The sequence below is a fragment of the Natrix helvetica genome, assembly GCF_964273705.1.
Source record: "Natrix helvetica genome assembly, chromosome: 4".
Lineage (NCBI taxonomy): Eukaryota > Metazoa > Chordata > Lepidosauria > Squamata > Natricidae > Natrix > Natrix helvetica.
In genome coordinates this window covers 102,973,813-102,979,812 of record NC_138550.1, presented here as the reverse complement: position 1 = coordinate 102,979,812, position 6,000 = coordinate 102,973,813, and the positions used below count along the sequence as shown (strand labels likewise).

The 6,000-nt window shown below is 41.4% G+C and overlaps 1 long non-coding RNA gene across 1 annotated transcript in view; it reads right to left on the bottom strand.

Moving 5' to 3' along the window:
- Positions 1-553: 553 nt before the first annotated feature.
- LOC309391838 overlaps positions 554-6,000 on the bottom strand; it is a 91,399-nt gene continuing 85,952 nt past the window's right edge. The window contains exon 5 of the long non-coding RNA XR_014175342.1: positions 554-903. This is a non-coding gene — a long non-coding RNA (uncharacterized lncRNA). The remainder of the gene's footprint in view (positions 904-6,000) is intronic.

Below are 6,000 nucleotides of genomic sequence, written 5' to 3'. Positions count from 1 at the left end.
CCACAGGTGGCACGCGGAGCCATTTGTCAGGGCACGCGTGGCGCTGCCCTGTCAGCTGAGTTCACCTTTTTAAAAGCCATTTTTCGCCCTCCCCAGGCTCCAGAGGCTTTATAGGAGCCTGGGGAGGGCGAAAAGAGCCTGCCCCGCCCCCCCAGAGGCCGTCCGGAGGCTTCAGGGACCATCCAGAGGCTTCCCTGATGCCTTCGGAGCGCTTAAAACGACCCTCCGAGCAAACCGGAAGTGACTCGGAGGGTCATTTTAAGTGTTCCGAAGGCTTCAGGGAAGCCTCTGGATGTTCCCTGAAGCCTCCGGAGGGCCTCCGGGGGGGCGGGGGAGGCTCTTTTTGCCCTCCCCAGGCTCCTATAAAGCCTCTGGAGCCTGGGGAGTGCAAAAAAAGCATGTAAAAATGGGGCGGTCGCGCGTTGTGTGCGCATGCGCACTGGGGGGTTTGCGTATTGCATTATGGGTGCGGCACGCCCGCACATGACCCCCCTGCGATCCCCCCCCCTTGTGGCACGCGAGCCAAAAAAGGTTCGCCATCGCTGATCTATATTGTCAGTAACCTAACCTTGTTGGTCACATAACAAGGGTGGCTTACAACAATTAAAATACCAATATAAAGCAATATTATTAGAAGCAGAACTAAAATTGAGTCGTCAACAATTAAAGGTTGATGGAAGAGAGAGGTATTTGTCATTTTACTACATATTGAAAGAGTAGAGTCCAAATGCGTCTTCCCACATAAGAGAAGGCCTCTTCCACATGCCAAATAGACAAGTTTCCAGCCGAGGGGGAATCTTCAAAAGGGTCTCTCCAAGGACTTGAGTAATTGAACAAATTCATAGATGGAAAGTTCATCCTTCAGATACACATCAGTTATATTTCCACAAGACAGGTGCGTATCTACAAACACAAACATGCCTTTATTTCATGTGACATGAATATAACTTTCATTGTTATACTGTTATATTATACTGTTATAACTTTCAGATGAGCTTACATAGGAAAAAATTATTAAAATCAGAAAAATCATTCATAATTTATATTTCCGTAAACCAGGTGCACAAACACACACACACACATTTATTTCATTATTATTCTTATAGCTTTCTGATGAGGTTGCAGCAGAACATTATTACTGATTATTGTTCATTCAATAATTAATCTGGTTCACCAGTCCATTTAGCTCCAACAATATTGGAGCTGTAGGTACTCCACACCCATACACTGCACTGTTTCAAATTCATAGATTAGTCAGCAATTGAACAAAATCACCCTAAATCTTTTCAGAGTTTTACTTTTACCACTGATTAGTAATTCCATCATTTTAGCATTCTAGTGAGACTGTGTGTATAATATTTGAGAGGGTGATCATTTAGTAATGGTATTCGTCATAGAAGCGGGTTAAAGTCTGATAGTAAACATGAGAATGATGAAAAGATTTCTGACTCTGAAACAGAAGACCTGTTTGAATTTAAATTGGCTTCCAATAGTGAACCAGCTCTTTCCTTTCTTCTTTCAACTAAGTGAAACAGTCGTATTGCTTGTCTCAATAGCGAACAGCATGAGTGACCTTCGGTGTTACCACTGAATAGTGACACGAGATTATCTCACTGCTTATCCATATTAAATAAAAACTTTCCATCCTTCTGTTGATTCCACCATCCTCAAACACATGTGTTGAAACAAACAGGGAACTGGAATTTTCTGCACTAAAATTGACAGCAAAATCTTTTCCCCCTCACTTCCGTCTCTGATTCTCCTCTTTGATTAACTTTGGACCAGATGGCCAGTCCCCAGTCTCCCAGCATGCCTTTGACTGACAGGGGCCTTTGATAAACCTCGGAAGAATGGAGTCATCTCCAGGTCACCTCCTCTGCCTGGCCTTTAACATCCAAGCACATCCCACCATTATCTGCTGAATAGGAGACAAAGGAAATTAGCTGCTATTCCCTATCATTCCCATTATTTCTACACTTAAACAAGGAAGTAATGAGATGCCCTTCACTTTCCTTGGAAAGGTACAAATGTCAGCTGTTCAGAAATGCAAACAAGCAGTTTCCCATGTTAGTGGATAGGCTTCTATTGTAAGGACACAAAATGGTAAAACTGGGTTTGGTCTGTGCCTGTTCAAAAAGAAAAATACTTGTCGGGCTTGGAAATGTGTTTGCCACTATTTATTTTTTTGGGGGAAAGAAGCATCTGGGGGGGGGGACCCAATGAGATTTGCGTTTTGCTTATTGAATAATTCCTGGTGCAAAATATACAGTAGATGAGCACGAATGAAAATCTTGAAACCAAGTATCACTGAAATGTTCAAGCTAATAGTACATTGCCATTTATTCTTGTATCTGAGTCTAAGAGAGGAATACCCTTGAAAGGTCTTCTATATCAAACAGTTGGGAGGTCAGAGGTTGTATTCAGCCTGTTCAGACCGGTTCGGGCGAACCAATAGCAGAGATTTTGAGTAGTTCGGAGAACTGGCAAATATCACCTCTGGATGGCCCTGCCCTCCTGCCCCAGTCCTATATTCCCTTGTTTTTTAGCTCAGCTGATTCGCGTAGGCAGAGCGGATTGCTGCACCTCAGCTGAGCTAAAAAACAGCTCAGCTCACCAGTGCTGGCACCAAGGGTGGCTTTTGAGTGTTGCGCACGCACAAAGTGCACATTAGATGCGCACGAGCACAAAGCTCTCTCAGAACTAGTAGGAAAAGATTTGGAATCCCACTACTGTGGGAGGTGTGATCCAACTAGCTTGGCATGGTCTTTCTGCAAAGTTCTATCCCCAGGGAGGCAACAGTATACAATTTCCCCACATTTGTTTCCTCTATCAGTATGAATTAACCCTAGAAAAACCCAGTTGCTTTATATTTTGCTGCTCTGGATTTATCTGACATTCTAAGGAGACTTAAACCAACCCCGGATTGATGAAATGAAGAGGGGGGGAAACCTTCTCAGGTCTCACTAGGCATGGTTGACAACACAGAAATAATTTGGCCTGACTGAATTATTTTACAGCTGTTTAGAAAAATAATTGGGAGGCCTGATGAGATTTGACCATTCAATAAATTCAGCTTTGCCTCTTTTCTAAGCAAGTAAATATTGTAATCCGGTGCCATGTGAAATGAAAGGACACAAAGAGAAGTGATTTTACTTAAAAAAAAAAAAAAAGAGGAGAGCTATGAAAATTTGTTTCTGAATCCAATTATTTCCTTTTGAAAATACATATTTTGGTATAGAGATGATACCAAATCTGTCTGATTAAAATAATTCGGTGTGATTTTTACTGGCAAATACATATCCCTCCCTTCAGTTACAATCCATCTTTTAAGAGAGATTGAGTGGAATCCTTCCTACAATTCCAAATCACATCTGTTGATCAGTATCTATTGCCATCCAATCTAGTACTGAAGGAGGAGCAGAAACTAGCAGGCTCTTGTCGACAAGGATCTTGTTGTTTGTCCCGTTCAGGACAAACAATAAGGTTATTTAGTACTGTACCATCTGCAGTTTTCACTCACGCAAACTATGGTGGCTGTGTCAGCTGAAGGAAAGACTCTCAACCCATTTCCCCAACATGTCACTGCTTCAGCCCCACTCCAGCCCTACCATCCATATTTTCTAATGGAAGGAAATCTATATTCTAAGGGGAGGATCTATATAAGAGCCACGGTGGTGTAGTGGTTAGAGTGCAGCTTATGACCTCAAGATGAGCATAACTCTACCGTGGCAGGTTTCTTCCTCTAACAGACTTGCTTCCATGTTCTGCATCAGATTTAGTATCGCCTCTATACCAAAACATGTGTTTCCAAAAGGAAACATTTTGATTCAGAAACAAATTTTCATAGCTCTCCTCTTTTTAAAAAAAATATATATATAAGATCACTTCTCTTTGTGTCCTTTCATTTCACATGGCACCGGACTATGATATTTACTTGCTTAGAAAAGAGGCAAAGCTGAATTTATTGAATGGTCAAATCTCATCAGGGAGATTATGTCATTTGCAAAGGCAGCCCAAAGAGAATTGTTGCAGTAGGCCAATAATAAGATGATCAGAGCAAAGGTTATAGTCACAAAGGTTTCCTGGTCCTGAATCCCTCTGCTGTTTCAGATGGAGTCATGAATTTTTTCAGGGTGATTGTGACTCTGTTGAGAGTTGGGCTGATGTTCTCAGGTGACTAGCTCCATTTGGATAAAATTTAATCTATATTCTTAGCCTCTGATAAAGTGGTGGGATTCAAAAAAATTTACTACCTGTTCTGTGGGCATGGCTTGGTAGGCATGGCATGGCTTGGTGGGCGTGGCAGAGGAAGGTTACTTCAAAATCCCCATTCCCTCCCGATCAGCTGGGACTCAGGAGGCAGAGAATAGATGTGGGTGGGGCCAGTCACAGGTGGCATTTACCAGTTCTCCGAACTACTCAAAATTTCTGCTACTGGTTCTCCAGAACTGGTCAGAACCTGCTGAATACCACCTCTGCTCTGATATCCTCTAGGCACTGTTTCAGGACTTCCAGCTTGGCCTGGATAGCAATCGGTTTCATCAGTTGCAGTGGAACCAAACCTCACTCCAAACTAATAGATGACTTCTCTCAAGTGAAATTTGAAATCGCATTGGAATAGCTTGATCGCTGGTTCTTTAAGAATAGCAATTGGAATTGTCTATTCATAAGTGAAACCATCACATTACACTGCTGTCTGTTTCCAGTTCTTAGAGGCACTCCAGTTGAACACCATGATATATACAATCTAACACCTCTAAGAAACCTAGTAGAACAAGTAAGGGCATTTCCAAATTACAGAGAAAGTCATCCATTAGAATGACTGGTCTGGAAACATTTCATCTAGAAGGGCAAGCATTGTCAAATACAACGGGATTAGAATGATGGAAGACCTAGGAATCTTCTGACACCTTAGATTCTCTTAATTAGACAGTAATTGATGACCCAGCCATATTATTAAATGACATGCAAAAATCAGCTTGATTTTTCACAAAAAGTCAATAAATCATTAGCTATATAACATACATTCACTGTTTTTTCTTTAATAGACAGGAAACAGCTTCTTGTGGGATTTTAACCTCAGATCCTATCAGAGCTGAGGTATGACTGTTATGTACAATGGCTTGGGAAAGTAAGAAAAGACATTCCTATTGTCCCTCAAACAGCCAAACATCTTTCCTGGTGACACCGATATGGACAATAGCACAATTAGAATAACTGGACATTTTGCTGAAAGGAGATAATCTCCTTGACTACACCGAACAGCAAAGCGTACAGACACTTCAACCTTCCTTGTTCCACTGACTGATTCTGCACCTTTTTTACGGAGTTCTGCAAGGAGTGAATAGCCATTTGCACATCAGATGCCAAAAACGGCCCCTAACGCCAGAAGAACTAGGTGTAATTTCAAGGTTTATTATTAAAACAAAAGGGACCCTAGACATAGTGACGATCTGCAATTTTTAACGCAGAGGCATTCTGTCACTTCCTCTTTGGCTCTTAAAGCTGGTCAAAGTATGTGATTAAATCACTGGAACAATGCTGACTGTGAGAAAGACAAAGGTTTGCCAGAGTACTCCGAAGGGAACAGGAAGGGGAGAAAAAAAAAGATTGACATTAGATTTTAAAGGTATATTTGAAAGAGTGATTATATTATTTTATTTTATTTTAAATCTGCTTTCAACCTCCCCCGGGAGGTTCCACTTTATCAAGAGAGACACATTCTTCCTAAATGAAAGGTTACTGACCTTCATGAATGTGACAGTTCAATTACAGCCCATTCATATGCAGAACGGCCGTTGATAAAGGATTTAGAGAATGTGACTTGCATAGCAAAAGAGAAAGGAAAAAGAAGAAGAGGGGTGCCTGGGAATGTATTTTCATATAGTGAATTAAGAATTATAAATAAGATTCACTCAGGTGGTGGGGGAACCTTTTTTTATTTATTTTTTCTTTTCCTCTGGCCCAGCAAACCATTAGATTTGCTTCAGTGAATACATT